Source organism: Nannospalax galili, unplaced genomic scaffold (assembly GCF_000622305.1).
Source record: "Nannospalax galili isolate Female #2095 unplaced genomic scaffold, S.galili_v1.0 scaffold596, whole genome shotgun sequence".
In the NCBI taxonomy this organism is placed as follows: Eukaryota; Metazoa; Chordata; class Mammalia; order Rodentia; family Spalacidae; genus Nannospalax; species Nannospalax galili.
In genome coordinates this window covers 4,710,075-4,720,180 of record NW_008340140.1, presented here as the reverse complement: position 1 = coordinate 4,720,180, position 10,106 = coordinate 4,710,075, and the positions used below count along the sequence as shown (strand labels likewise).

General features: G+C 48.1%; 1 protein-coding gene across 1 annotated transcript in view; it reads right to left on the bottom strand.

The window, feature by feature from the left end:
• Nfatc2 (nuclear factor of activated T cells 2) overlaps positions 1–9,845 on the bottom strand; it is a 141,091-nt gene extending 131,246 nt beyond the window's left edge. Inside the window, exon 1 of the mRNA XM_029564546.1 lies at positions 9,529–9,845. The gene's annotated coding sequence lies outside the window, so the exon portion shown is untranslated. The remainder of the gene's footprint in view (positions 1–9,528) is intronic.
• Between the last annotated feature and the right edge of the window lie 261 nt (positions 9,846–10,106).

Sequence of the window (10,106 nt, the reverse complement as noted above, 5' to 3'; positions counted from 1 at the left end):
TCTTGCAGAGGACATGGGTTTGATTCCCAGCACCCACATGGAGGCTAACAACCATCTGTAACTCCAGTTCCAGGGGCATCTGACATTCTCTTCTCACCTCCGTGGACATTCCATGACATACGTGCACTTACACATGTGCAGGCAATACACTTATATACAAAAAGTAATAAATAAAATATTTTTTAAAAAAAGAAAACACACATCCAGGGGCTGGAGAGATGGCTCAGTAGTTAAGAGCACGATTGCTCTTGCAGGGGACCTGGGTTTGATTCCCAGCATCCACATGGAAGCTAACAATTGTCTGTAATTCCAGTTCCAGGGAACCCGACACCCTCTTCTGACCTCCTTGGGCATTGCATAACATGGGTGCACTTCTATATATGCAGGCAATACACTCATACACACAAAATTAAAAAATAATAAATAAAAATAATTACTTATTTTTATATGAAATGCAAGGTATATGCATGTTTGTGTAAGCATGTTCATCTCTGTGCATTACTTGGCTTTTGGAGGCCAGAGGATATGAAGTGCTGTTCCTCAGGTTCTGACTATATTTTTTTTTTCCTTTTCTTTTTCTAACATGGGTTCTTGGGATTGAACTCAAGTCTTCATGCTTACAAGGCAAGCACTCTCCAGACTGGGCTATCTCCCTAGCTAATGAAATTCAGGTTTAGCTGGGCTTCTTGTTTTTTTACCTGGCAAACCTGCCTGTGTGCTCAGATCCCCAGGAATGTCCAGGGCATGTAAATATAATATTCATTCAAAAAAAAAAGGAGCTGAGGAATGAAGGGAAGGTGGGTCCCACACTTCCCCCTGGGGAACAGGTGGGGGACAAAACTCTGTCCTAAGAACCAGTACCTGCTTGTCAACATAACGGGACTGGACCAGAGGGCTGGAGGCTGTGACAACTGATGGTGTGCTGCACATTTGCAGCCAAGCTCCTAGCATGGGTATATGACCCACAACCATATTTATATAAATATTTCATTTACCCAGTGGCTTCGGGGACATTCTGCCTACACATAATGTTTTTAAAAGAAGATGAAAAAGGCTATTCTGTATAAAGGGAAATGCCCTGTCATGTTCCACAAAGAAAAAAAAAACATGTTTCCACAAAGAAAAAAAAAAAACATATGAATAAGAGATAATGCACAGATAAGAAATCATCCAGACATAGGATCTTCCACAACTAGACCTCATACACACACCTTCCCAGCTGACCTTCCCAAAGATCAATAACAATGAGTGTTTTAAGTTCAGTTTGAAAAGTAGAAGAGTCTTTCCTGAAGCCCAGAAGTAATCACTCCCCAGCTTAAGCATGTCCTGGGTTCATGGCTTCTCTAGATGCATCTAGAGCTACAAGTGTGACTTACTCTCTGAGGCATTTTGGTACCAGAGTCTGGCACTAGAGTAAGGCAAGAGGATTAGGCATGGTGATGCAGGCCTATAACCCCAGCACAGGAGAAGCTGTGGCAGGAGGATTACCAGAAACTTGATGCTCACCTGTGCTACATAATGAGTTTCATCCAGGGACACGTAGTCAGACTTTTCTAAAAAAAAAAGGGGGGGGGGGACAAAATTCAAGAGGTGATAAACCCCTAGTACTCAGACTATATCCTTTTATGTTTATTTACTTGTGTAGGTGTGTGCCTGTGCCATGGCACATGTGTGGAGGTCAGAGGACAACTTGCAAGAGTCATTTCTCTCTTTCTACCATGTGGGTTCCAGGGATCAAACTCAGGTTGTCAAGCTTGGTGGCAAGTGTCCCCACCACTAACCCCCGAACTATATTTTTCTGCTCTGTTTTTAAACATACACACACACACACACACACACACACACACACACACACACGAATGCCAGCTTCAATCATAGTCAAGCTAGACACTGAGGGAAAAGAGGATATAAACAATACTGACCCTGCCTTTATTTTAAATTGTTATGATTTTTATAGGTTATTATGGCTTTGGGCACTCATTTTTAATTTTTAAAAGACTGCATTAAATGTGACTCATGTTAGTGGCTGGGATTTTTGTTGCCCCTGTTTGGTTCCCCAGACTCCCTTGCACTCAAGCAAAACCATTTTCAGGGCTGATCAACTTAGCACTAGGGACACAAGACTTATCAAGTTTGACTTACGCCTTTTTTTTTTTTTTCAATGCTGGGGGTTAAACCACGGCTTCATGCATGTAGGGCAAGCACTCTAACACTGAGCTATATATATCTCCAGTCTTTGGTTTTGTGAGACAAGGTCATACATCCCAGACTGGTCTGAAACTTGCCATCCTCCTGCCTCAGCCTTCTGGGTCCTGGGAAGACAGGTGTTTGCCAGCATGCCTGATGATCTTTGAAACTGAGCTGTGACAGGAAAAGGAGCAGAGTCAGAGACTCAGCTTAGAGTGCCACTACCCCTCCTCCAGAAAAGGGCACACAAGATCCCCTCATTTTTATTGTAACTTCTTTTTTGGAGACTGGGTCTCGTGTAGCCCAGGCTGGCCTTGAACTTGTTATGTAGTCAAGGATAGCCTTGAACTCCTGTGCCTCCTGTCTCTGCCTCCAGAATGCTGAATTACAGGTATATGCCCAGTCTTATGCAGTGCTGGGGATGAATCGAGGGCCTCGTGTGCTGCACTCTATCAACTGAATTGCATCCCCAGCCTCCCTTCCTCCCTCTGCTCCCTCTGTCTTTGTCTCTGTCTCTGTTTCTCTCTCTGTTTCTCTCTCTGTTTCTCTCTCTCTCTCTCTCTCTCTCTCTCTCTCTCTCTCGTCTCTCCCCCCCCTTCAAGGCACCCTCTGCTGTTGGCACTTGCCACACTGGAGACCTCACATGATTGTGTCTCTTTTGGCTTCTCAACAGTCTCTATTTGAACTGCAAAGGGGAACAGCCCCACCTCCTGCGTCTCAGCTTCTCTTCACCCTGACCCACCTTCACATAAATACTTCACTCTCAGGTTGAGGGGTTGACACAGACCACCAGAGCAGATAGAAAGACCCCCGGGGTTTGATACAAAAATAGCCTTAATACTTCAGCAAGGACTCTGGAAGCTTATTCAGCTGAAAGAAAGTAATAACTTGAACTAAACACTAAAATAAAACTGGACAAGGTGGCACATGCCTGTAACCCCACAAGTCAAGGCTGGCCTGAACTCACAAGAACCAAGCCAGCAAGAGCTATGTGGTAAGCTCTTATCTCAAAAATAAATAAATAAAATTAACTTACTTTAAATTTTTTAATTTATTTTTATTTTGTGTATATGAGTGCTTTGCCTGCATGTATGTAAGTGCACCATGTGTATGCAATGCCTGCAGAGGCCAGAAGAGGGCACTGAATTCCCTGGAACTGGAGTTATAGTTATTAGCCACCATATGGGTGCTGGGAACTGACCCTGGATCCTCTGCAGGAGCAGCCAGTGCTCTCAACTGCTGAGCCATCTCTCCAGCCCCAATAAATAAAACAGTTAGAGAAGCTGGGCATAATGGTACAAACCTGTAATCCTAGTAGTCAGAAGACCAAGACAAGAAGGTTAAAATCTAAGGTCAGCAAACAACAAAATACACACACACACACATAAATAAACAAATAATAATTAATAATAAAAAATGGCAGCTAGCACAAGTCACCCCATGGCCTGGTCTAGTCTGAGAGCTTTAGACAGGGTCTCTGTTAGATCCCAAGCAGCCTGCCTCAGGTGTAATGGTTGCTGTCTCCCCACTTTCCAGCTAAGAAAACTGAGGTCCGCAACAGGTTGTGATGCTCCTTAGAAAGTCATTGTGCCACCAGGAGATGGGTTTTTCCTTCACCAACCTGACACTTGTCACCCAGTCCCTCTTCCTGGATGACAAGCCCAGGGTGGATCTTCCAGGGGACATTTCTGGGTCAGAATGAAACACTGAGTGACTCCAGGAAAAGTAGCAGCAGAAGAGGAAGACACATCTGCAGGGTCACACGTGTTCCTAGAATGACTGTCTGCTTTCCAAGTGCCAAAGACAGGAAATGGTCCCCGCCAGGGTCCAGGGGAACACAGTTTGAGATCATCATTACAGCCAGCTCACAGGGTGGGAGACATCACTCCTGACCACTCCTTCCACCCCATCCTGGTTCTTGTCCCCTGCCCCAGCCCTCACCTGCTTGCTCAGTGTCCACTCCAACCTGGTTCCAGGCCTTGCACTTCTGCCTGTGCGAGCGCCTTTGGAGATTAAGGAGATGCACACCCTGCTGTTGGGAACTGCCCCCTGTGCCCCTGACAGTGAACTTCAAATTTCTATGAGATCCCACATGACCTGCCCTGCCTGCACTGACTATCTCAGCCTCTATCTTGCCCTGCTCTGGCCTATCTGTCCTGACCCTGCTGGTCTTCTGACTGACCACTGATTGTCCCTAGCACATACCCTCCTCAGGGTGTCTGTGAGCACTATTCCTCTTGCTGGGAATGTTCTTCTGAGGATACTGTGCAGGGAGTGTCCATCCTGAGCCTGCACCATCCAGAACTCAATAGAAACCCATCTCCTTAGAGAAGAGGGGCCACCCTGTCTGGATGAGAATGCTATCACTGTCATTGTGCTGTTCTGCTCTCCAACCGAAAACCAACCCTCGAGTCTTGACTCCGGATGCCTGCACATGGGGCCTACTGAGAATAAGTACTTTGAAGATGTGACGAGTGAAGACCAGACCACCAAGCCCTGAGGAGTCCATCCAATGGCAGGGGTTCTTAGAAGAGTGAGCACCAGTGCACAAGGCCACAGAAGACAGGCAGAGAGGGGAGGAATGCAGCCACCAGCTACAGAAGCCAGAAGAAACAAGAAAGTTCTGTCCTGACTCTTCAGAGAGCATGGCCCTGCTGACACCAATTTCAAAGTTCTGACTTCCAGCATGGTAAAGAGGCTTCTGTTGATTTAAGCAGCCTTGTCTGCAGTAACGTGTTACAGTAGCCACAGGAACCCGGTCTAGCCACCTACAACATGTGTTCATGCAAACACATGCATATACATGCACACCCCCATGCTTACATGCCTACATATGTATGCACACACAGGAATCTATGAACACATGCACATGCATGCTCCCATCCACACACCACACACTTGCATATGCATACATGCACATACATATACCATACACACATACCACACACACACACATACACAGAACCCAAGTTATTTACAACTCCTTTCTCCTATTTTTTTTTTTTTTTGACAGGGACTCCCTAGTCCCAGCCCCCTTGGAAGTCACTATGTGGACCAGACTGGCCTTGATCTTACAGAGATTTGCCTGCCTCTTCCTCCCAAGGGCTGGGATTAAAGGCAAGGGTCACTTTCTCCTATTTTTGTCTCTAGCACCTAACCCCATTCAAAACCATCTTGGTTGTTTCTTGGTTCACTTATGACACAGTGCACAACTCAGGAGAGCATTCTCTATCCTGTCAGCTCCATTCTCAGCCTCTTTACTAGTAAATGGCACAGGGTAGCTGCTCTAAGATCTGTATGTGTACAGGCATGTGGAGTGTGTGTGTGTGTGTGTGTCTTTGTGTGTCTGTGTCTGTGTCTGTGTGTGTGCAGGTGTGCTTGCCTGTCTGTGGCCATGCAGAGGCCAAATGTTGATGTCAGGTGTCTTCCTCAATCACTCTCCACTTTACCTTTTGAGTCAGAGTCTCTCACTGAACCTGGAGCTTGCCACTTTAGTTAGATTGGCTGCTTGCAAGTCCCTGGGATCCACCTGTCTCCTACCACCACCACTGGCTTTACAGGCAAGCACCACTACACCCAATTTCTATGTGAGTGGATGATAAGAATCTGAACTTGGGTCCTCATGCTTGTACAGCAAGCATTTTACCCACTGAGCCATTGCTCCAGCCCAGGGCAGCTGTTCTAAATATCACTCAGCTTTAACCTTAATTATCACTTTCTTACCCACAGAAAAACTGAGACACGAGAAAGTGAAGTGGCTTGCACGAGTTCACACAGCTAGAAAGTGGCACGATTGGAACCTGTGGCTGGTGTTCAGGCTGTCAATCAACCACCCGCCCCCAGGATCCCCAGAAATGGTTCCTAGGCCCCTAGAGACTCACAAAATAGGAAGCCTGACCCCTGCCCTCCAGGGTTTGCAGCCACACTAAGGAAACAGCTTTGGAAATGTAGTGTCCAGTTTCCTGCTGCAGCTCTGAGCACTGGCAGGCAGTAGAGGGGGCTTTGAAGGCCCTGCGGATCTGGCTGTCTGCAGTGCCCAGGAGGACTAGCAGGGCAGGAACCTTGGCAGCTTGCTCTGAGCCTCCTTGCTGGCCTCCTGAGATTTGCCTTTCTCTAATGGAAGTGGAAACGCCCTTTTATTTCCCTAGGATGAGGCATGGCTCGGCTGGGCACCTTCCCTGCCTGCCTCAGTTTCCCTGTCTTTGACAACAATGAGCATGCCTTCTGCATCCTCTCCTATGTCTCTCCCTCCCTTCCAGGTTGTGTCAGGGAACAACCTGGAGTTGGAGAAAGAGTCTAGAACTAAGGTCTGCTTCTTAGTAAAGCACATGTCAAACGGCATTTAGAAGGCAGGGTGATGTCAGCTAGCATCTGAGGCAGCTAAGCACGTGGCCCAAAGCCTGGGTTCAGATTGAGGCTCTGCCATTTTCTTGCTGGGTTACATTAGCCAGCTACTGCCCCTCCTCCGTGAAGGGGACATGAGTACGGTACTTATCACATCCAGTCTATAAGGAAGGCACCCAGTCGTGGGCGACTCTGAGTCAACACTCAAGATGTTTTTCTTCTGGACATAGGGGACAGCAGTGGCTTGCCCAAACCCAGGCACTATGCTCCTAATTGTCTATGTGACTTTGGGCAAAGCTCGTTCTGCTGTACTCAACCACCAGACACTAACATTGGGTGTGCATTTACCACACGTTAAACACAGAGCTAAGCGTTTTATATGCATGGTTTCGTATGACGCTGACACTATCGTTATTCATTTTTTGTGAATGAGGAAATTGAAGGTTCTGAAGTCATCATCTGTATGTGTGTCATTCCAAAGCTCCAGAAAGTTAAAAAGCACCTTAAGAGGTCTTGGAGTTGGGGATGCGGCTCAGCCAGTAGAGTGCTTGCCTAGCATGCTTGAAGCCCTGGGCTCCACCCCCAGCATTACATAAACTAGGAGTGGTGGTGCACACCTGTAATCTCAGACTCAGGGGGTGAAGGCAGGAGGATGAGAGATTCAAGGTCATCCCTTGCTACATAGTGAGTTTGTGGCCAGCCTGGGCTATATAAGACCCTGTCTCAAAAAGGGAGGGGGGTGCCTAAAGAACGATATATTTTCAAATATGTCTTGCTGTGACATTCAGTTTCTAGTCAACATTGGTTATGGTTTTGTGCCATTACTGTGATAGGACTTGCAGTTAACCTTGACAGGGCATCCATGAAAAGCAACACATTGTGTTGGGACTCATCGATGCTCACAACAGAAGCCTTTTTAGAGGCACCATTTTACAGATGAGGAAATGGAGGTACAGAGAGGTCATGTCTCTTCCCTGATATCACATAGTTGTGATATGGCCAAACAGATATTCTAATCCAAGCAGAAGTCAGGGAATCAGGGCCTGGGAGGGAGCAAAGCTTACCCCGAGTTTGTTTATTCCTGAAATACTTTCCATCGTCTTTCAGATAACACTGAGTACACCTCTTTCAGATCTTGAAGCACCCCCGCCCCGCACGCTGACCCCCAGGGCTTTAGGCCAACGCCAAAGTACAGCAAGTTTGGTATTTTTACCATGTAAATATTTCTATCCTCTGCTTAAAGATTGCCCATCAGCATGCACACTGGGGGCTGGAATTTGAGTTTAAAGATGCTCTAGCTGTTCCCCCTGGAGGTGCCTATGCACAGCACTCAGTGCTTTGGATCAGCCTCTCACCAGCTGTCTGTGATTCCTGGAGCTGCTTTCTATGCACCCTGTGGCTGTGGCATGCCAAGTGCGGTTTGCCAAGAACAGTCTGGTATGCACTGGTGTGCATACGTCTACTGTTCTCATACAGACTGGGGAAGGGGACAAGGAACGTGCATGCAAAATACACCTCCTTTTGAGACCTTAACAGGGAAACAATATTATAAGCCCAGAGTGGAGAAATCTAGCAGCCGCGGTAAGGCACAAAACAGAAGCCCAGTTTCTCTTCTGCGTTCTCTCTGTGTCCCTCATGGAGCTAAATTTGGCATCTGTCTGTCTCCAGAATCCCCGCTGTTAGAGCACTAATCTCTCAGTTTCAGTTTTTAGAGCGGTAGAAACCGCTCAGTAACCTTCATGTATGTGCAGCTTGCCTGGGAGCATCACTGTGATACATGATATAATATTAGCACTTTTTTTCTTTGTCATTCTGTCATTGCATACCTACTACTTGACCACTAGCACAGGACAGGATGAAATGGTACTAGTGAAAAAATGTCCCAAGCATTGGCAGGATCTTGCTTTTAAAGGTACCACTCAGTTAAAACATGCCACTGAATTAAAGGTGGTCAAACATACCTAACCTGAGGAATTGGGTTTGGATCAGGTTTTCAAAAAGAGCCCCTGAAATTTACTTGCTGAAACTGTCATTATGCCCCACCATGCCCCCTAGGACTTCAGTCCACTAAGCACACAGAGCACAAAACCTACATTCAACTCAGATTTTATGACACGAGGCTAACTCCTCCTACGCTAATTTATTTCTCTTAACCCTTCAGCCCTTCCCATTTGTCTGTGCCCCTGGCCCTGCACAGGGGCTCGCCTCGGAGAAAACATCCCATGGCTTCCTTCCACTTTAAAGACTTGATTTCTGAGTCTGCAACGCAAAGCCCTGTACAATCCCAACCAGATGGGCTAGATTTCATATCGTATTTTAATGAATTAACTCTCTCCCATAAGAACTAAAGAGAAAAGCTGGGGGGGGCGGTCCAAAAAGGAAGAGGAAATGGAGAGAATGGGAGAGTGGAGGGTCTGTCACTCCTAGCAGAATAAACTTAAATTGGGGTGGGGGAGCTGGACGAACCATCAGACATAGCCCCCCAAAGGGGGGAGACAATGGTTTAAATGGCTCAGAGCATCTGTTGCTATAATTATTGGAAAATGGAGTCATCTATATGAATGTATGGTAAAATGCAAAGTCTGTGCTCCTAAAAGGGAAAAAAAAGCTGAATAATAATGATGATGATGATAATGATCTGACAACGGTACCAGCCATGGCTTCTGCTGTCAAAGCCCAGCGAGCGCGGAAGAGGTTAAGCAGCCAGCGGTTAGCAGCGAGACTCCCTCCCGGTGTCCCGCGGAGGGAAAGTCCTCCTGAAACTCTCACCCAGGGAATCCCGCCTCGCCTCGGGGACACTTCCCTGCCCCGCGCCAAGTAGACTTCCCAAAGTTTCCATCTCCGGTCAGGGCGCGCGCCCCTCCTGGGCCGCCTCTACCTGCGCAGGGATAGAGAAGCCGGGGCTGCGAGGGAGCGGGGAACAGCGCTGTAGCGATGCGGAGCGGGATGGCAGGGACAGGGAGGAAAGGGCCGGGGCTGGCGAGTTGGCGCGGTTACCTCGGTCCACGGACCCCATGGTGCGGAGCGGCTGGCGGTGGCCGGGCCTGCACGCCGCGGGTTGCTGCATCTGAAGACGCCGGGCTCGGCGGTCTGGGGACCAGGATGCTGTGATCCGGCTGCCACCGAGGGGCGCGGAGCCTGCAGCGGCCCAGGCTCCGCTCCGGCTCTCCGTGCTCCTGTTCGCAATGCTCCCAGCTCCCGATGCTCCCGGCTCCGGCTCCCCGGGCTCCCGGCGCTCAGCGATGGCTTACTCCAGAGGCAACGCGACTTCCTTCCCCGCTCCGTGTTTATAGGCTTTCAATGCAGTAAAATAACGGGATTCCCTCACTGTTTCCTCCTGTTTACCCAGCGCCATGGAAACCACTGGATCCCGTCCATCTCCAAAACTAAGGGCTTTCCTGAAAACTTCACGCTCAGGAATCCATGACGTCGCCTCCTCCTCGGCCAGCCAGCTCCGTGGCTCCTTCAGCGGCCAAGCACAAGTCCCTGATTGTTCAGGGCAGAGAAAAAGTCGAGAGAAGAGAGAGAGAGGGGAGAAAGAGAGAGAGAGAGAGAGAGAGAGAGAGAGAGAGAGA